Source organism: Ambystoma mexicanum, chromosome 8 (assembly GCF_040938575.1).
Source record: "Ambystoma mexicanum isolate Mex_15411 chromosome 8, UKY_AmexF1_1, whole genome shotgun sequence".
NCBI lineage: Eukaryota > Metazoa > Chordata > Amphibia > Caudata > Ambystomatidae > Ambystoma > Ambystoma mexicanum.
The window spans coordinates 1,694,594,640-1,694,617,277 of record NC_090929.1 but is presented as its reverse complement, the minus strand read 5'-3'; the positions used below and the strand labels follow the sequence as shown (position 1 = coordinate 1,694,617,277).

At 45.6% G+C, this 22,638-nt stretch overlaps 1 pseudogene; it reads left to right on the top strand.

The window, feature by feature from the left end:
• The first annotated feature begins 837 nt into the window (after positions 1-837).
• LOC138473336 (histone H3-like) lies at positions 838-1,248 on the top strand (annotated as a pseudogene).
• Positions 1,249-22,638: the final 21,390 nt, after the last annotated feature.

Below are 22,638 nucleotides of genomic sequence, written 5' to 3'. Positions count from 1 at the left end.
GTTATCTCTGTTAGAGGATCCAAATTCATGTCTAGTTACATGCAAGCAATGTGGAAGGAGTGCGGCATGAATTACAAGTTCTCTACATGCTACCACCCCCAAACCAATGATCTGGTTGAGAGATTTATCTAAACTCTCAAAGGCATGCTGGGTGCTCCTAAGGAGCAAATGGGATTTTCGCATTCCATGCCTGCTGTTTGCCTATAGAGAGGTGCCTCAAGAGGTTGTTGGTTTGTATTTGTATTTTATTTTATTTGATATAGCGCCTTAAATCAAAGCATTGTACACAAAACACACAAAAGTAGAATCAATCTTTAAACACAGAGTTTTTCAAAATTGCTATAGGACCTTGCTAACCAGATGAAAGAAAATGAGAGCGTAGAGAAGCCCGAAAGCAGGAGTACACAGTAATAGGTCTGAGAGAAAGAGGAAGAGTATTCCAGTTTAGAGGTGCAAGAAGAGAGAAGGACCAGAAACAAGATTGGGCACAAGGAGGAGAAGGGACTACAAAACGGAAGTGGGAGGCAGAACGAAGAGGACACCAAGGAAGATAAAAGGAAACAAGCGAGGAAAGATAGGGAGGGGCAAGACCATAAAGTGATTTAAACACCAAACATACAAAATTAAACTTTAGAAGTTTATGAAAAGAAAGCCATCCAAGTTGAGCCAGAGAGGAAGGAATAGAATCACGAGGAGCCAATTGACCAAGAACAGGAATGGAAGCATGAAATACAGATTTAAGTGGAGCCAAAGGAGAGACTGGAAGCCCAAAAGGTGTAAAAAAAGTCATGAAAAGACAGACCATTGTACGTCGGAAGTAAGTCGTGCAAGGTTACCATGGCCCGTACGAACCAGACTGCCCGCAAGTCCACCGGAGGCAAGGCACCTCGCAAGCATCTGGCCACCAAAGATGCCTGCTAGACCGCCCCTGCCACTGGCAGTGTCAAGAAACCTCACTGCTACCGGCCGGGCACCGTGGCCCTCAGGGAGATCCGGCGCTAACAGAAATCTACTGAGCTGCTCATCCGCAAACTGCCCTTCCAGCGCCTGGTGCGGGAGATCACACAGGACTTCAAGACCGACCTGTGCTTCCAGAGCTCCGCCGCCATGGCCCTGCAGGAGGCCAGCGAGTCCTACTTGGTGGGGCTCTTTGAGGACACCAACCTCTGTGCCATTCACACCAAGAGAGTGACCATTAAGCCCAAGGACATCCAGCTGGCCCGCCGCATCCGAGGTGAGAGGGCCTGAGGGGCACTGGAAGCATGACCCACCACCACAAAGGCTCTTTTAAGAGCCGAAAAAAAAAGTCATGAAAAGATCACAGCGGACACCAATAACTTTGTTGCTTTGAAAGTCATAAACAAACAGGCTTTCCAGATGTTTTAGAGATGGAAACGACAGGAGCGAGCAGTGAGTGAAATGTGGTGGGTGAAAGAGAGCTCTGAGTCAATAAAAAGGCCAAGATTACGCACTACTGATGAGATAGGTAGCTGAGTCGGAGGAAATGAAATAAGAGAAGGTAAAGAAGTCAGAGAAGTCGAGTTAGGAGCAAAGGAAATTACCTAGTTTTTGCTGCATTAACGACGAGAAAGTGACCAGACATCCATGATTAGATAGCCAATACGCAAGCACTAAGCATATGATGGATATCACCAGAGAAATGTGGAAATTAAAGAAAGAGCTCTGTATCATCAGCGTAGAAATGATGCAAGAACCCAGAAGAAGAGATAACCCCAGCTAGCAAAGAAGTGCAAAGGGAAAAAATAAAAGGGCTGAGGACTGAGTCTTGAGGAGCACCACAATTGAGTGAGTGTATTTCAGAAGCGACCCCAGCCCAAGAAACTGAAAAGGTTCTCTGAGAAAGATAAGATTTAAACCAAAATAGAGTGGAACCAGAAAAACCAAAAGAAGAAAGAGCAGACAGCAAGAGTGTATGATCTACAGTATCAAACATGGAAGAAAGATCAAGAAGTATGAGAAGGGAAGACTGTTTAGCATGACGTGGAGATTGTAATGAGTCAAGAACGGAAAGAAGAGCAGTCTCAGTAGAGTAACCTGGGCAAAACGCAGATTGGAAACAAGGGAGAATACAATTTTGAGAGACAAAAGTAGAGAGTTGAGTGTAAACTATGCGTTCAAGGATTTTAGAAACATATGGAAGCAGTGAGATAGGGTGGAAATTAGAAGCAGAAGAAACATCAGTGCAAGGCTTTTTCAAAATAGGAATAACAGTGGCATGCTTAAATAACAGGGGAAACATAGATGAGAGAAGACAAGAATTAAATAAAATTATAAGATAAGAGACAAGTGAAGGATAGATTTTTGATATAAGTACAGATGGTATAAAATCCAAAGGAGAGGAGGTAGGGTGGGCACGAGCGAGAAGACAGAGATTGTCTTCATTGGTGATAGGAGTGAAGCCAGGAAATGTCACCTTTGGAGATTCAGGAAAAGATACAGAAGACGCAGAGTTATCTTGAGCACGAGAAGACTCAATAGTAGATCGAAATGAGGAGACTTTAGAAGTAAGTTAAAGTGCAAGATCTATAGCAGTAAGAGTAGAATTAATTGAAGGATCTGTAATAGGATATGAGAGTAGTCGAGAAAGAGTTTGAAAAAGACACCTACGATGAGAAGATTGTGAGTGTAGAAGATCAGAGGAATAAGAATGTTTAGCGGATAGAAGACATTTATCATATAAAGTCTAAAAGACGTAAGAAGTATAATTTTCTGGTTTTAACCAACATCTTTCTAAGCACCGAAGAACGCAGCGCATAGCACGAAGATGGGAAGACAACCAGGGTTGAGGTGGTTTATGTGACGGACCAAAAGGAGAAGAGGGTTATAGTGAATCAAGAGACAAAGCAAGAGTAGAGGCAGCTTCATTGCTGATAAGTTATAGAATGAAGCTTGAGATCCCAGTTTCGAAGTGCTTGTGGAAGTTAAAAGGATTGTGTTAAATTTACGTAGATCACAAGGTAAAAAAGTACGAGAGGAAAAGGAAGAGATAATACAAGGAGAAACAGCAGAAGAAAATGAAAGCAACAGAAGATGATGGTCCAATAAATAGACCGAAGAGACGACACAGGAGATGCAACTATAGATCATATAAATATAAGATCTAAACAGGAGCCCGATATATGAGAAGGAGGTGTGGATAGAGGAGTAAGAAAGTAAGTCTCAAGAATGGAGAGAAAGGGAAGAGTTGAGTTAGTAGATCAAAGATGGAGATTAAAGTCACCTAGAACTATAAGAGGGACAGTATTAGGAAGCAGAAAAGAGAGAAATGTGTCAATGTCCCCAAAAATGAGGTAACCGGACCTGGAGGGCGATAGATTAATAGAAATGAAATAGAAGGCATAGAAGAAATAGCTGAGAAAATGGAGTAGGGAAATTCAAATGTACAAAATTGAGGAAGAGTTAAGTTATGAGAAACAATGGAAAAAGAGGAATGGTACAAGATACCAGTGCCACCTCCTCGAGAAGAAATGCGAGGGGAATGGCAAAAAGATGTAGCAGAAGTAGGCAGAAAAGCAGATCTAGCAGTGTTAGTAGCTGAGTTCAAAGTTTCTGTAATACAGAGAAATTGAAATTGTAACTGTGAAAAGTTGGAGAGTTGTAGTTTTAGAAGTGGAAGAAGGATAAATCAGGTTAGCGAGGTTACGTGTGCTAGCAGGGTGGAGTTTACGCTAAATGGTGGCATGATTGGCGCAGACAATGAGACACCCAGCAATATTGTTATCATAGAGCATGAAACAACGGTCACATATATTAAACCAATGTTGTCCCTAGGTGGATGAAAAGGGCATGCTGGTAGCATGAAGTCAGGTAAGGAGAAAAGTACTTGCATAATTGTAGAAGGCGTAGTGTCGCAGTTTAGGGAGATGCCTCACCTGCAGGCTGCAGCGCTGCCTGCCGCGCACAGCAGCAGACAGCAGTTTCCAACTTTGCCCGGCTTCGCCTGGAGGCGGGTCTTAAAGCCAGCAGCGAGCGGGATCAGAGTGAGGCAGGGGGTGTTTCTCCTCATGTTGGCAGTTGTAGCTAGGCAACGGTGATCTCTGAAAGCTCCGGAGGAGTGGGCTAACGCTTGATGTTAAGGCTGTACTCCTATACAGCAAGAAAGCGCAGGCCCTCACAACCCGGGCTGCTGATGCAGTTTCAGACAGTTCTTTCCAAATACAGACACCATAGACAGCAGTGTCCAACTTTGCCCGACTTTGGTGTCAGCCCCTTTGAGCTTCTCTTTGGACATCCTGTGAGGGGGCCCCTTGCCTTAATCAGAGAAGGTTTAGAAGCCACAGCCCCTTGCCAAGCAAGTGGGGGACTATGTGTTAGATCGCAGAAGGATGATGGCACAGGCCATGCATCAGCAAATCTTAAGACAAGCCAAGAATTAAATAAGTACTGGCATGACCTTAAGGCATCTCAATTGAATTGGACCCCAGGCCAGGAGATCCTTGTGATGGAGCCTACCAAGCCTAGAGCTGTGGCAGATATGTGGACTGGACCCTTCAGGATAATCTCCAAGATAGGTGAGGTCAACTATCTGGTTGACATGGGAGTCCCTGCGGTAGCCCCTCAGGTATTCCATGTTAAGAGACTCAAGCCTTTCCACAAAAGAGAGGAAGTCTCATGCCTTCTACTAGCTTCAGAGCAAGAGGAGGATGCGAGTGAGCCCCTTCCTGATTTGCTGCATAGCAAACCTCAGGATGGCTCAGTGGAGGGAGTACATCTCTCTCCCGATCTGACACCAGAGCAGCAGAGGGCCTGCAGGGCTTTGCTCTGTCAGTATGCCCATCTGTTCTCACTGACACCAGGCCTCACCCCATGGTTTAGGCACCAAATTGATATTGGTGACAGTATACCTGTCAAAGGCAGATGCTATCGGATGTCAGACACTGTTAAGAACCCCATCCAGGCAGAGGTCACCAAGCTGTAGGATCTGGTTGTAATTAAACCCTCAACCAGTCCCTGGTGCAGGCCTGTGGTCCTTGTCTCCAAGGCAAGTTCCCAGGCAGGTACCAAGGATTAGAGGTTCTGTGTGGACTAAGAGGAGTCAATGCATTCACCAAGACTGATGCTCACCCATTTCCCAGGGCTGATAAGCACATGGACACGATAGGTGCTGCTAAGTTTTGTAAGCACCCTTGACCTCACATCAGGCTATTGGCAAATAGCTCTGACTGACCAGGCCAAGGAGAAAACTGCATTATCAACACCTGAGGGGCTCTAGAGTCATGCCTTTGTGTGGCCTATCATTGCTCTCTACAGTTTCACCTGGGATAAGCATTTGACACATTTGGATAAGGTGTTGCAGGCCTTGAAAAGGGCTAATCTCACTATCAAGGCCACCAAGTGCCAGATAGCTCAGGGGAAGGTCACTTAACCTGCTCATGAGGTAGGAGGGGGTTGAATCTAACCTCGCCCCAGTAAGGTACAGGATGTACATGACTGGGAGACGCCCACTACTCAAATCCAGGTGAGAGCGTTTTTGGGCCTCACTCGGTACTTCTGAAAATCTCATGGCAGACTATGACCCCCTAGCTGCCCCTCTGACAGCCCTGGCATCACCCAAGTAACTTCGGGAGATTTTTTTTTAAAACAATTTTTATTGATTTTATTACAACAACCAACACAAACCAAACTTACAGTGCTCTTGACAATATTGATGCACATCATTTTATCCTGTCCACTGTGTTCCACCCCTTCCCACCCTCCCCTCAAGCCTACTTCCCTTCCTGTTCCGCTTCTTCATCATGTGATAGTGTTTTTACATCGATTACTCCCGGTGGGTCCTGGTCACTAGCCCCGTCATGTGTGGGCCCAAATAATTCTGCAATTAGTTGTTTCCAGGCCATAAAGGTTCCTGCTTCTTCCTCCCCCCAAACATTACTCGCCTCTTGCCATACTGCTGTTTCCGCCTCTGTCCATTTTTGTAAATCCTTCCACCACGTTTCTGTTTGGTCTATGACATGCTTTCCATCCCATTGCAATTTTCCTCTTTGTTAGTATATACAGCAGATCTTTCAGTTTACTCACGTGCTTTAGCTTATGTGATCTAGGGAACCCTCCCAATAGACAAGCCCATACTGTATCTACCTCCATTTTGCTCCCTTTATCCTCCATCCTGTGTGCTACTTCTCCCCAAAAACATTCTATTTGTGGGCATGACCAAAACATGTGCACCATTCCAGCGTTTATTCAGTACATTTGGGGCATGATTGTCGCCCTGCATTTTTAAGTTTAGCTATCCTTTGTGGCGTCATATACGCCCTGTGGGTGATATATAATTGTATCTGCTGTGGCCTGGCGTTTCTCGACACTTTTTTGTGATATGACTGAGCACGCTCCCACATCCCATCACTCATTGGGTCTCCCACTTCTACTTCCCAATCTTGTCTAAGTTGTACCACTTCCTTTCCCACCTTGGTCATCATCAGCTCATATATTCTTGATATTTCATGACCCCCCTCTGCTATGTCGTACATTATGTCTATGGTAGCGTCCGGTTCACTCGATAGTATTTCTTCAGGCCATGTCTCTTTGATCCGCTGCACGACCCTATGATATGTAATATATTGTCCTGCACCTGCATGTACCCCTGTTTCTTCCACCATCCCCTCAAAATCCCTTATGTTCCCTTCTTGCCATATATCCCCCAAAGTCGCTATCCCCACAGTCTCCCAATGCTTCCTAATCATTAATCTGAGTTGTTTTTCTTTTCCCGCCAGAGCTACCAACGGCACCTGCGGGGAACATGGGTAAGGGACGTCCACCATCTTATACGCTCTCTGCCATATTTCCCACCCAAGCACCATCATTCTTGGGAGCCCTTCCATGCCCGTTTTAGGAAACCACACCATCTCTTTAAGGAATGGAGCACAGTCCCGTTGGAACAACCTAGCTTCTGAGGTCGTCGCCTTAGAAAGCCATTTGGCTACATACTGGAGTTGGCTTGCTATATAATAGATCTCATAATTCGTCAGTTTAATGCCTCCTTTCTCGTGCAAGTTTTGCAGCTTCCAAAGGCCCATCCTGTTCCGTGTCCCTTGCCAAAGGGATTCCCTACATATACTGCTCAATTTAGCAAATAATCCCTTAGATATCAAGTATGGGATATTCCCAAAGTAATGCAACAGTCTTGGCAGGACCACCATTTTAAGCATTGACCCTCTACCCATCATCGCCAAGGGAAGTTTCACCCAAAATCTCATGTTATTTTCTATATTCCATAGAGCTTTCTCAGTATTGTGTTGGTGCTCTGCTCCTAACGTGTGGTATATGTCTATTCCAAGATATTGAAACGTGCTGACCTCCCATGGTATCTGGAGGATCGGTAATTGCTCTAGCGGGATACGTTTATACCTCCCCAATGGGAACACACAGGACTTTTTGGGGTTTCACTGCTTTACCTGAGAGCCCTGCAAATCGGCCCAGCACTTCCAGGACATATTGTAAGTTTTCTTCCAGGTAGCGCAGATACAACAACATGTCATCAGCATACAAGGAAATTAAATGCGGTTCTCCTTTAATGACAATGCCTATTGTGTCATATTGCTGCCTCAGATATATATCGCCAAAGGCTCTAAGGCCAGGATATACAACATGGGGGACCATGGGCATCCCTGTCTGGTACCTCTACTAAGCTGCCACCTCTCCGATATAACTGCTCCTGTCTTCACTCTGTCCAGCAGTTCGCTATATATCAATTTGGCCCATCCTAGATACCGTGGCCCTATTCCATAATTTGTCAAGGTAACAATCAACCACGGCCATTTGACCGAGTCGAAAGCCTTTATTGCGTCCAGCGACACAACTGCCATTTCACTTGTCTATTCATTCGTGTATTCAATTACTCGATGGAGTCACCTGAGATTGTTGGATATGTTCTTGTTGGGGACATAACCAGTTTGATCAGGATCTATTAATTTAGTAGACCCTCTTCATTCTATTTGCCAGGACCGCCATCAGTATTTTGCTATCTTGGTTCAACATCGACAAGGGTGTATAGGAGCCGCACTCAGCAACAGGCTTGTTGGGTTGAGAGAGCAGTATGATTATCGCTTCTCTCATGGACTCTGGTAACTTCCCGACTTCATATGCTTTGTTGAGCATTTCCAAGAGTGGTGGGAGTACCTCATTTTTATACATCTTATAAAATTCGCTGGGGAGTCCATCAGACCCCGGGGTCTTACTAGTGGGTAACTGCCTCACCACTTCTTCCAGTTCCCCTAGAGTAATTGGTGCATCTTGCTCTTCTCGCTCTTCAGCACTAATCTGCTGCAATCCTATATCCTCTAAAATTTCACTTATTTCCTTATTATCACTTCCCTCCACATCCCCATACAGAGTATGGTAATAGTTTGCAAATTCTTGATTCACTTTCTCCTGGGTGTCTGCTATACTTCCACTTTCTTTCACTATCGTTCTGATTACTGTTCTGGGAGTCTTGCTTTTGTATAACCATGCTAGTACTCTCCCTGGTTTATCTCCCCCCGCATGCTGTCTCTCTATGTATTTTTTATAGTTTAGATTGCACAGCCTTTCCCAGTATCCCGCGCATTTCTGCTGCAGACTAAGTATTGCTTCATTATCGTCTTTGGTGCTGCCTCCCCCTTTCAGTGCCTTTTCTAACTCCTTTTCCGCTTCTTGTAGGACCGCTAAAATCCCTCCTTGTAGCCCTTTTGACTTGGCTATTGCTATTCCCCTCACCACTACTTCCCGGAGTATACCCGCCGACTCCACACTGCCTGTATTGGTCTCAAAATAGCTTATTATTTCCTCTCTCGTGTCCTCTCTGAAAATGTTGTCATTCAGCTCCTCCGCTCGGAGACACCATTTCGGTATTTTCGCTCTTGGAGGTCGACACTGACATGTCAGTATCAGCGGCAAATGGTCCGCTAGGACCCTTGCCTTGTAGTCTATCTTTACTATTTCAGTCGTTAGCTCATGCGTAACAAATACATAGTCCAATCTAGTATGTAAATTCTGGGGGGCCGAATAATGCGAGTATTGTCGATCTTGCGGGTAGTGTATTATCCATGCGTCCTCCAACCCAAAGTCTGTTATCAGGGACTGCAGTACCCTGGCTGCTGGGGTCGGTCTATCTATTTTGGAGCCAGATCTATCTGTCTTGGGGTCTATTACACAATTAAAATCATCTCCTCCCCAGATCACCGCCTCTCCCGGGCTTGCACTAAGTTTACTATATAGGGTTCTGAAATATGCCACCGTATCCTGATTCGGGGCATAGGTGTTTATCACACACATCTCCTTGTTTTCCACCAACCCCTTTAATATTACCATCCTCCCATATGCTTCCACTATAGAGTGCAACAGCTGAAACGGTACATGCAGTGCCACCCACGTAATTACCCCTCTGGCATACGCCGAGTATGTTGCTCCCACAACAGTCCCTCTCCACTTCTTCCGGACCACCTCCAATTTCTCTTTTGTCAGATGAGTCTCCTGCAACAAGGCTATGTCTATTTTCTGCCTACACAAATACATCATGACCTTATTTCTTTTCAAATAGCTATTGAGCCCTCTCACATTCCAGGTGACTACTTTTAGGTCTCCCATAGCATATTCGGGTCGCCCCCCTGCCTCCCCAAGTACCCACCAGTTCCATCAAATCTCAATTCTTCCCTTTTTTAGTGTAGGCTTGTTCCCCAATACAAACATCTCCTAACTACTAACTTTACCCCCCCTCCCCGCCCTCTCCCACCCCGCTCCCTTCCCCGCCCCATCATACTCCCCACCTTTTCCCCAACTTCCCCTCTTCTACTCTCCCTCCCTAGCCCCAACTTACCCCATCTCCCCAACTGATGCCCAGCTCCATCCCTGGATCTCAGGCACCCCCGCATCTAGCCCTTTCTGGCAGTTGCCTTACTTGTAGCTCAGCAGGGAGGTATCGCCCTAGTGGCGGTCCTCCTAATCTAACTCTTGGGGGTAGGTTGTCTCTGTCCCTTTGCTCCCTATTCAAAAATCAGGCTCATCGCACCTTCCAGTCTCCTTCTTTCCTTATGCATTCTATATTCTAGTCCAACATGTTCAAATGTCTCATGATGTAACAACCCTCCACCCACACCTTATTCTCAATATGCATGGCTATTAAATCACTTATCGTTACTTCCAGGACCCTGCTCCTCATTCTGCTCCGGACAGCCATGTGCACCCAACCACGTCGCTGCGTCTTCTGGGGTTTAAAAATTATAACGAAGATCCTGAATTATAGAGACAAGGAAAAGAATCTTGAGTTTAGCGGGGTACAGCAGCATATATTTCAATCCAGCCATGCGCAGTCTCCTCTTAATTGCTACATAACTGTAGCGTTGTCTCTGGAATAGCATAGTGTAATCAGGATATGCAGTGATGGTTGCAGATGTTCTCTTTATCGTCCCCCTTTCCTGAAGAACTCCAAGATCTTTTCCTTGTCTCTATAATTCAGGATCTTCGTTATAATTGCTCTCGGAGGGGTTCCAGGTTGCGGTTTTCTTCAAGGCCCTGAGCTCACGTTCGACCGCAAATCCTTGATAGAGCTTATTTGCACCTATCTCCTGCAGGATCATGTTTTCCACATAATTTGTGGGGTCTTGGCCTTCTTCTCCTTCCGGTAGTCCAACCACGCGTATATTGTTGCGTCTCGCTCTTCCTTCAGCCTCCTCTGCTCGATTCTCCAGGTTGGCTACCTGCTGCTTCAGTATGTGGACCACCTTGGCCTTGTCCTTGCTAGTATCTGTGTTGATTTTCACAGCACTTTCCAGGCCGCTGGTCCTTTCCACCAGTGTTCTTACATCTTGTCTTAGTAGGTTGACCTCCACTCCAACCGCATCTATTTTCGTTTCCAGTGCAGTCCTTAATTCTGCCATCGCTGTCCCCCACGGAACTTTCAGTTCCGTTATGGCTGCCAGAATCATGTGATTCTCACTAGACATTGCCGCTCCAGTGGATGCAGTGGTCCCGCTTTGCGTTGGGGTGGTGGGCGACTGCTGTGATTTAGCAAAAATATCAATTGTAGGCTTTTTGCCTTTAGCCTTGCCCCCTCTCAACGACATTTCTGTCCTGTTACTTCTTTTCAGTCTGGTGCACAGGTCGCGTTCCAGTCTGTATTCCTTCACAGATTTTCACCTGTCTTTGGGTCTTGCATGGTGTATCTCACCACTATTTCCTCATTGTCCTCCAGAAGTCTCCTCCTCGCTACTCCAGGAGCTCGCTTGCCTGTACCTCTATCATTACATTAGTAGCCCCAGGTCCCTGTATTGTTGCTACCAGCTTGCGGGTCACTTCATCGCACTGTATTTTAATGTTGGCGTCCCCGCCTTCCGTCACAATGGTTGGGTCAAGCTGTAGAGGGTTAATTTAGGATGATTTACGTCTATATTACACTTTCAGGCTCCGTGGCGTTGGTGTGCTGTGGCTCATGGGTTGGCCTTCACTTGCCCCAGCCAACCAACAGTTCTGTATGCGCTCCTCTTGCGCAGTGCACTTTCTCTGTGACACAGTCACCAGTCCATTCTATTATATGTATGCCCCGGGGTGTTGCACCGCTGTCCCGCTGCTTTAAAGCTGCTTTCCGTGCTTCAACAACTATGCAGCTCACTTCTGCCTCTCCTCCGAGACCCTGGTACCTGTGTCCAGGGGGGACTCCGGGATACGTGGCGCAGCTCGTGCTTTCTCTTGTGCCCAGAATGGGCTCGCTGACCACCACAGGGTCTTCCTTCTCAGTCGCCTTGATACAGGCGTTTCGGGCTTCACTCTCATGTGTTCCCAATGTATGCTCGCCCAAGCTTGTGCTGTTATGCACTGCGAAGGGTGTTTCGGCCATACAGGGCCAGATAGTCCTATTCCACGTACAGTTTTGGGGCATGCACTTCCATGAACAGCAGGGTTTCCGAGTGCCGTGACCAGCTCACTAGCATACCCAGTGTCTCTTCCCTAGTTCGGCTGACCATGCGCACATCCGTATCCCATCTATCGCACTCATTTGTTCTGCCATGTTATGTTTTTACTTTATTTCAGCGTCGCAGTGTCCTTGTCAGTTACGTTAATAAGCCTTCCGGGCGCTCAGCGTTTACATGGCAGGGAGCGGCGGACCTCATAGTGCTGTGCGCACACTCGCTTTTATTGAGTTCGGGTCCACCGGCACTCGCGAGGTCTTCCTCTCCGTTCTATGCAGCCCAGACACTTTCACGCTCCGTTCTCCTCACGTATACACTGGCTGTCCTTCCCTCTCGGATAGCCGCAAATCACCACTGTTGCAACGCTCATTACTATTGACGCGGTGAAGGCTCCTGGAAATTCCTTTGTTCTTCCTCAACCGGCATTTTGCCGTCAGCCTTGTCTTCCCCGGCGGGGGTTACAATGTAGCAAAACTTCTGCTCCTGACATTCGATCTTCGCGAAAGGTGATACATTCAGCGCTGCTTCTTTTCCTATTGATTCTCGTCTGCTTTCTCTTTAAAATTGGCAGCTTAAAGTTGTGCAAATCCACGGATCAATTGTCAGATCTGGGAGCTCCGACAAAGAGCAGCCTATTCCATGGCTGCCAATCCACGCCCCACAACCTCGGGACGGAAGATTATCAGAGGGCCTTTGTTGGCTGAAAGAAAGTCTGTGTAGGGCACCTGTGTTGTGTGCTCTTGATTAGAGCAAACCCTTTATTGTTCAGACTGATGCTTGTGACACATGAATTGGAGCTGTCTTGTCCCAGTTAGATGACAAAGGCAGAGAACATCCCATTATCTTCATCAGTAGACAACTCAAAGATAGAGAACTTAGGTGGCCTACTGTTGGAAAAGGAATGTTTTAGCATAGTTTGGAGTCTTAGGCGCTTTAGGCCTTACCTTACGGGGTCTGCTTTTAAGATCAAAACTGACTATAAGCCCATAAAGTGGCTTATGCAAATGAAGGGTGAAAACGCCAAACTGCTCAGGTGGTCCATTAGCCTGCAAGGGCTAGACTTCACCATTGACCATGGGCCAGGGAAGAGTTATGATAATGCAGATGGCCTTTCCAGAAGGTATGTTGACCATCTGGATAAGGGTAAATATTTTGTTGGAGATCACATGCCCTAACCTCAGTTTGGGGGGCAGGGGGAGAATGTGATGCTGGAAAGGCCTTATGGAGGGACAGGGCCTCCTGTACTTGTCCAACCACTTCTCTGAGTTATATTTTCTCTATGTTTTATGCCATTGCGGTCCAGCCTAGACCTCTGTCAGTACAGATCTTCATTTTTATCTTTTGGTGAACATCACCCATGGAATGTGTGTTACCCAAAGATCAGGGTATGGGCTGGTGGCAGCTTCATGCTGATGCGACAGAAGCTCCGAGTATCCTCAATTTTGGGATACCCAGACCCTGCCCTTGGAATTGGTGGATTCCTGATAGAAGGCAAGATGGCCCCTGGGGCCTCTTGGTTTCTATTTCCCATTACCTTGTTTTTCCAAACGTCCTGGGAAGCCCTGAGTCTGTCCCTTCCCCTGACTGGCTGTTGGGTGGAAGAACCATACAAGGTCTTGTGGGGAAGTCCATGCCATGCCGCCTGGAGCCTTCCCAGTGACTCTAAGTTGTGGGTACACCATTAGGGAGAGATCTGTGTGAATGGAGTGTGTGACCAATATGCATTCCTTGTTATAGGTGTCTGGTTTCTGTGTGTGTGACACAATGAATGAGACAGCCCTGCCTGAACCTGACATGAATGCAGTGTAGTGTGCTGAAAGGCTAGGTGCTTGCCCCAATCCACATTCCTAGTTATGGGTGCCTGGGTGGAGTGAATGGCCTGAATGCCCGTGAGCCTGATTGGCTTCCTGCATGCACGAATGCCCTTCTGTGTGATTGGCTGACTGAGCCTGGCTCAGCCAGAGTGAATGAGGGACAGATGTGTATATCTGGGGACCTCTCACTTACCAATTTGTTCAGAAGCTGAAGGTTAAACTTGAAGATGATCCTTGAAGTCCAGCTGTAGGAGAATATTGTGGCTGCCTTTTCTTCGATGTAATCCAAAAGCTGTCGAGCCCGTCAAGGTCTCATACAAGAGAGGACCTGGCTAGGAGACCTCTCCCCGAGCTACGAGGGACCAACGTGCAATGACTGCTGCTCTTTATCAGAGCAACCTGCAAGCCCGTTCTGTGAGTCTGACGTCCGGAGAAGGGGATCGCAGAGAATCCTGAAGAGAGTGCCTGGACATCGAGGGTCGTTGAAGTCCATTGGCGTCGACCGGGGTCGGAAGATTTCTGTGACCGTCGGAAGCTAAGCGTATTGCTCAGAAGCGGGGACACCTTGATGGCGTGCTGCTCGACGCCCGGACCCTAGAAAGCTCCACCTTGCCTAACAACATTTGAAAGAGGGCTCCCTTGCCATCACTGTCAACAACTTTGTCCCACCAGAGAAAGTCGAGATGCCGGCTGCCATGGAAAGTCCACGCCACCAGAAGCCAACAAAGACGTCCCGAGGACACTGATGGATAGAAGATCTGGGGTCCAGCCCGTTGTCGAGTCCTGATCGCTGAAGCTATCCTGAGGTACATGCTGCGACTGCAGCACTGACAGGTCAGAGGACCGCCGACCCCAACACCTGACACCCATCGCCCTGCATCCATCACCGCTGAAGGTTTTTCAAGTCCACAGAGTCTAATTTGCGGCAAAGAATATTTTGCCTCGAGGCCTACTGTACGCCTCACCTTCCCAGCACTTCCACCATCAAGGAAACGATTGAACGTCGAATAGCACAGCAAAGGTCTAAGCTGCTGTATTACTGCAAGTGTTCCACTTTTCCTCAAGGTTCTTCACGCCCAATGGCTCCTGCTTCAAAGGGAGTCCACCCTCGAAGGATATATTTGAAGAACCACCAAAGAAAGTCTCCCACTTCAGATACATTGGGGCGGTTGAACTTTTTAACCAGCAAGGCTTATTGAGCATTTATGGACTGCGCTTGTTAATTATTTTATTACAGGTTGCCCAGGTGGGGGGATCAACACTCAGAATTGTGTATCTCTCTCCAAAGAAAGCATTCTGCCATTGCTTAACCTTAACTTGCTTTTTTTCCCTAATCATATGCTTATACACTTTACTGAATGATTTGTATGCTCTGCTATAACTGCCAGCAGTTGATGCATTTTAAAGGAATCTAATGTCTAGGTGTAGTACCACATAGAATTGTACAGATTTGTCATTATAGTATTACCTAAGCCCCCAAAGCTGCCACCGACCCCTGTGCACTGCTAACACTAACACCCAGACCATGAAAGATGTCATCTCAAATGTCACTGATGACATCACTGACGACATCACATGTTCAGTCCCTTTGTTTTCGTTCCCTGACACATATATATATATATGTACATTCAGTAAAAAAACTTTGTTAAAGGGATGTTATACTTCACAGTGAAACCAAAAAACACTGCACATTCACCAATTATGGTAAGCTCAGCAACCATAACTCGCAGCATCTACGTGCATTGCTAAGACGAACACCCAGGACATCAAATATGACATCACATATATCATTGATGACGGACTGAGCGCCTGTTTGCGGACGGGGCGGAGAGGATCAACATTACCCAAAGAGGCAGTGTACTATTGTCTTACACAAAAAGTGCACAACGTAGAAGAAGGACATAAAGATATTATAAGTAGTAATAAGTAATTATGGAAACCTGAAGATGTGAAAAGAAAAGGACACATTTAATAAGCATGTAGAATGAAATGGATGGTACCATTAAAAAAAAAGGATGCCTCCATTGTAATCACTTCAAAGAAACTCGGCAGCCTGGAACGACAGTGGACAGATGCAGTAGGAAGAAGGGAGATTACATTAAAAGAGTGAGTGGAGGTCATTTTTTTTGTATATGTGTGCTTTTGTTTTTGGTATGTAGTGCAGAAATAATAATTTCTTTCTGTTGTTTTGACTCAGAAATGGCTAGTACTTTGGAGTGGCTGGAGGAGTATTTTCCACATGGGGAAATGTCTGAAGACAGCGACAATAATGGTATACATTGCTCTGCATATGCAAAATAATGACCAGTATTTTATAGGCATTTAACATATGTATATTTTTTGTGAACAGACCAGGAAAGAAAAGAAGAAAGGGCAACAAATGAGACAGAAGAGGATAGGATGAAAAGGATTGAGCAGAAAATTGACATATTGAACGAGAATTTTAAAAGTTTACGGGAGTTTGTAGAGGACTGTGTGAGAGGAAAGGTTTGTTACCATTGCCCCACCTGTACCTGCCCCGCTTCTCCATTCCATAGTGAACCTTCCTCAAACCTTGAAGAGGAAAATAGATGTTTTGACGAAATATCCATCCCTTCTTCCCCTCACAAATCTTCTCCTCATAGCCAGCCCGTTTTGAATCCTCATTCCCCCATATTTGTGTCAGTGTCCGCTTCCCCCGCTATGTCTTTGTATCAAAGTGTGTGTGTGTGTGTGTGTGTGTGTGTGTTTGGAATGTTTTTGCACAGTAGTTGTAGTGAAAGAGTGTGATTAAACATTTTTTTTTTAAAAGATGTACAATGTTCGCCAACAGCGTACCTTTTCAACCTATCTGTAAGGAATGGAATGTGGGTGCTGTAAAGGCAGTACACCTACCCTTACTAATGTCAAGTAAGATGGACTTGATGTTTGACCGCACCATCTGTTGAAGTGCGTACATAAATAGAAAGGGGCGTCCTAAGGACATTATACCTTGCCGTACCACTTGTAAACGAGATGAAACATGTTCGTAGAACACACCAGATGTCCGGGATGGCTGTAAATGAGCAAAATGGGAGTGTGTGAAGGACAGTATACCTGTCCGTATCGGGCGCAGCCAAAATCGTGCCGTCCGTAGAACAGGCGCGGTGGCCAGCAAGTTCGTAGGCAAACAAAATGGAGTTGTCCTAAGGACACTGGAACTGTCCGTACAGTGAACATATCATGTATGCACATGCTCAGTACAACAGTAAGTATAGCGAACATGGCGCCTGTCCCTAACTGTCCGTCTCACTTGTGTCGCACTTTGAATTAGTTTGAGAATCCGAACACTGTCCGTAGGACACTTGCACGCATGCGCACGTTTGGTACTCTGCATTTGCTGTCCAGCAGACTCCCATTTCTGGCGCGGATGTGTTCAGGAAGTCATCATGTGACCGCACACACGCTAAGCGTGTGGACTAATTTGCGCAACAGTCCAAAAGAACTTGTAGACACAAGGCAAAGTATTGTAGAGTATAAAAATATAATTTCACATATCCCAGACAATAGCTGACCTGAGGACTTGGTGTGTAACATTTTTGTACCGCTTTGCAGTGATAAAGACGGTCATGAGGCACACCCCTGCACCCCTACAAATAGCCACAGCCCAAGTGCATCTTCATTGTCCTTCTAGCTATAGCAGACTGAGGTGTACTGCCTTTACTGCTGTAGTGACCAAAAGGAAACTAATCGGTATGGCTTCCATGGCTGCTGTTAGTTCATTAACCTCTGCACCACCCCCAAACCTGCGACCACCACCACCACATCCCCAAGGGCCTGCAGAGAGATATATGGGTGAGGATGTAGAGAGCGAGGAAGAAGAGGAGGAAGAGAATGAAGTGGAGGAACTCGGCACTAGGAGCACTCGCCGGGAGTCGTGGGTGTGGCAGTTGTTTTCCATTTATGGGAACGTACCAAAAGCACATGCGAACCTGGTGAAGTGTAACCAGTGCGAGGTGGTGCTGAGTCGTGGGAGACTTAGTTCGTACAGCTTTGGTACAACAACCATGAAGCGACACCTCACTTCATTCCACACTGCGGACATTCGCAAGGTGGTGCCATGTGAAGAGCGTAGTCGATTGAGTTCCTCCACAGCATCCTCTGTGCCCGATCCTCCCACCACAAGAGACACTCCTGTGGGGGAGCGCCTCGCTTCAGTTGCCTCACAAGCCATACCCTTCGCTTTCAAAGGCGACAATAGTGTGTAAGTATTGTGACGCAGTACTCTACAGGGGGGACAGTTTTCAAAGTGCTTTTGAGGCTACGGTCGCAGAGCACCAGAAGATCTGCTCCTTATCTAAATAAAGCTCACCCTATATCTTTCTCTGTTCACTTGGCCTTTCTTATCCCCGTGGCTGGTGTCCCTTCCTTACCCTCTTTTGGCCTCTTCTCCTAGTGTGTCATGTGCTGTGAAGCAATAAACGTGAAAACAACAAAAATTACTGAAAAGGCTCTTTTCAGAGTTGCCTTCCTCAGTTTAAAGATAGAACTATGAAATAACGGTCGTAAACCCCCCACAGAGTGGTGGAAAAGTTCACAGACAGTCGCAGGGGAAAAAAGGGAGGGTGCAAGCGGAGCAAACACAATGAAGTGTACGCTGGGAGTAAGTGGTGGCTCTGAAAAGAGCCTTTCGGTGGTGTGTTGTGTGGGTCAAAAACTGTGGATTGGAGAAAACGGATTGTCAGATAATTTAGTGTGAATTCAAAAGAGGCCGCAATGCATTTTGTACATTGCGAAGAAAAATCTGATTGCCAGCATATGTGAGGTGGACTCCATCTCTGCGGAAAATGAAAGAGCTGCGAAACAAAATGTTTTCATTGTGTGAGAAGGACATGCCAACATCTCTTAAAAAGGCACACACAGCCTTATTCACATTGCGTCTCGCTTTCTCCATTTGTGGACCAAAAGCAGAAGAATGTAGCCATATTTGTCTTTGTGCAATACGGGAATAAAGTATTTGACAATTTGGAAACATGTCCATGAGCTTCGCAAGTCCTTCCTTCATTGCAAATTGCAAAGAAATTCCAGAGACATGGCCTAAACTGTTTCCTCCACAATGAATTATTATGTCAGGATGATGCTCTGTCTGTAAAGTAGCACAGAGAGGTACCAAGTCCAGCCACTTCATTCCATGCACTCCATGACAGTACACTTCCACATGAGGGAATCCAAGATCTGCAGATACGCTACAACGTTCTGCATGCACCTCCAACCAATGTATCCATGAGTCTCCCAAAATCCAGATAATCTGTTTTCAAAAAAACACACAGCCATAGCTATCTGTTCTTCTCATGTTTCCAAATTCCAAGTATTTTTTTCTCGTATTGCGCAAAGACAAATGTGGCTGCGTTCTTCTTCATTTGGTCCACAAATGGAGAAAGCGATGCGCAATGTCAATAAGGCTGTTTGTGCCTTTCTAAGAGATGTTGGCATGTCCTCTTTTCACAATGAAAATATTATGTTTCATAGCACATTTATTTTTCGCAGAGATGGAGTACATCTTACATATGCTGGCAATCACATTTTTCTTAGAAATGTACAACATGCATTGCAACCTTTTTTGGAATTACAGTCATCTATTTTGCATTAGATGTTGATGAATCCAAGTTTTTCAAACACACAAAACACCACCAAAAGGCTCTTTTCAGAGCCACCACTTACTCCCAGAGGAAAGTGCATTGGTTTTGCTAGAGCAGCACCCCAAAATGTTATCTGTCTTAGGACAGTCCGCAGACTTTTAAAAAATATGCAGGGACCTGCACTATTTATTTGATACTTCTATTTTTAAACTGTGAAAGGCGGCTCTGAAAAGAGCCTTTTTTTGGGGATTTTTGTTGTTTTATATTTTTTTGGCTTTTTTACACACGACACACTAGGAGAGGAGGGGCAAGGAGGGTAAGGAAGGGACACCAACCACGGGGATAAGAAAGGGCAGCTGGAGAGAAGAAGATGTAGGTTGTGCCTTATTTAGGTAGGTAGCAGGTCTTCTGGTTGTCTGTGACTGTAGTCTCGAAAGCACTTCGAAGACTCTCCCCCCTGCAGAGTACTGCGTGGCAGTACATACACAATATTGTGACCCTCGAAAGGTAAGGGTCAACAGCATTGCGAATGGCCTGTGAGGCAGCTGGAGGGATGCGCTCTACCACAGGAGTGTCTCTTGTGGTGAGAGGAGCAGAAACAGAGGATGCTGTGGAGGAACTCAACCTACTACGTTCATCACAAGGTACAACCTTGCGAATGTCCGCACAGTGGAACGAAGCTAGGTGTCGCTTCATGGATGTCGTACCAAAGCTGTACGAACCATGTCTACCATGACTCAGCACCAATTTGCACTTACAGGTGAACTGACTCCCGGCGAGTGCTGGTAGTAGGGAGTTCCTCCAACTCATTCTCATTCTCTACATCCTCATGTGTGTTCCCCTCTACAAGCCCTTGGGGAGATGGTGGTGGTCGAGGGTTTGGGGGTGGTGCTGAGGTTGATGTAGCAACAGCAGCCATGGATGCCATTAGGGTTGATGAGGTAATCTCAGCCAGAGCACTAAAGGCAGCAAAAGTCAATCTGCAATAGCCAGAAGTACAATGAAGATCAGCTCTGGGGTGTGGCCTTTTATAGGCGAGGAGGGGTGTGCCTCGAGAACATATGGAACACTCAAAAGCGTTCAAAAAGTTACAAAAGATGTGTGGAAAGCCAGGCCATTGTCTGGGACATGTGAAATGGTGATTTTCTACTGTAAAATAATTTGGATTGTCTGAATAAGTTCTTTTAAAATGTTGGGCAAGTGGACAGAGTCCGCAAATTAGGACACACGCTCAGCGTGTGTGCGGTCACATGATGACGTCGGGAACACGTCCGCGTAGGGAACGGGTGTTTGCAGGACAGCAAATGCACAGGAGCGTTCCTGCGCATGCGCGCGGGTGTTCTACGGACAGTGTTCGTGTCCTGAAACTGATTAAAAGTGCGACACAAGTGAGACGGACAGTTACGGACAGGCACGATGTTCTCAGGATTTACAGGTATGGTGCTATGTTGTGCAGACTGTATGGCCAGCTATAGTGTCCTTAGGACACCTCCATTTTGTTTGACTACCGACATCCCGGACACCGTGCCTGTTCTACGGACAGTTCCATCTTGGTTGTGAACGGTACGGACAGGTATAGTGTCCTTAGGACACCCCCATTTTGTTCATTTACGGACATCCCGGATACCTTGTGTGTTCTAAGAACAGTTTCATCTTGGTTGCGAACGGTGCGGAGAGGTATAGTGTCCTAAGGACACCCCCATTTTGGTGATTTACGGACATCCCGGACAGCTGGTGTGTTCTAAGAACAGTTCCATCTTGGTTGTGAATGGTACGGACAGGTGTAGTGTCCTTAGGACATCCACATTTTGTTAATTACGGACATGCTGGATTTTTTGGGGCAGTTAGATACCTGTTGGCGTATTCTAACTGTATATTCCTTGTTTGATTTTAGTGGTATATATTTATCTGTTTGCTTGTTGCAGAATCTTGGGGCAGTTAGATACCTGTTGGCGTATTCTAACTGTGTATTTCTTGTTACATTTTAGTGGTATTTATTTATCTGTTTGCTTGTTGCAGAATCTTGGGGCAGTTAGATACATGTTGGCGTATTCTATCCGTACACAGTTTTGAAGTTGAAGTTTTGCTTATGTTCATTCACAGATTACGTATTCAATTTTGGTTTTAAGAATATTAAGTGAGCGTTTACAAGATTTTCTGGCAATCTCTGCTTTAGAGTAATGGCACTATCATTATATTCGAACCATCCACAATTCTTTTTTATATATGCAGTGAAGGGACCTGCATTGGTTATGGCTCCTGCATGGTAGATAATACCTATTTTTGTGAAAGTTTTCTTACCAAGTGATACTTGACCATGTGTGAATCCAGTCAGCTTACAGTTGTTTTTTGTACCATATGCATTGTAACGTAAAAGCATTACTGTTACGTATTTACTATGTGTCTCTGTTTGTAAGGTGGAGCGATTATCTGAGTTGCAAGTAGTACATAATCTGCCATGGTTTGCATTTTGTACAAGTTGCTGAAATGGAATGGATTCACAGTTAGGTATGGATACATACACAAGCGTTCATTAGGGCCTTCTTCCTGTGCCACATGGTTGCATAGAGTGCATGTATGTTTCCACATGTATGAAATCATTTGTAGGTATGTTTTCTAGTACTTGTAAGTTCATCAGAAATTCTTGTGGATCTTGTTGTGGGTTTTTAGTGAATTTGACAATTCCAGCTCAGTAGTTCAAGTCTTATTCCATTAACACTGGAAGTGTTGTCAGGATTATTGGTTGCATTTCTATGAAGGACTAACATTTGCAAACACAATTGGTCTGTACTGTGTAAGTAAATGTTCTCAATAATGGTGGCAATTGGAATAGAATATTTATTGCTACATTTGCATAGCAATTTACAGCAGTTATATTTGAAAATTTGAATGGACCTGACATTTCTGTGTCGAAGTCATTTGTTCGGAGTGTGTGTAGCTTCTTTGAAGAAGTAGTTGAGTCACCAGTAGATTCTTCTTTGGTTGTGGTACTTGATGAAGTATTCGTTTCTTTTTTTTTCTTTGGAGGAATTGTAGTGGTATCCTGTATCGTTTCAGTTTGAAGTAGTTTTCTTTTACAATGTTTTGCTTTTTGTGGAACAGGATAGGTTTTTAGATGGGGATGTGGAGTGAACGCAGCCTATTGTATTCTAGAATGCAAGGAATATCTGAATTTACTTTACTTGCATCAGAGTTGATTAGAAATAGCCAGTCAAGTGTACGTAAGCGTGGTAGTGCTAGATAGCTCATTCCTTCTTTAAAGACTGTGCTACCAATATCTATTAATGCTTTATCTAGGGTAAGACCTTGTGATTTGCGAATGGTAAC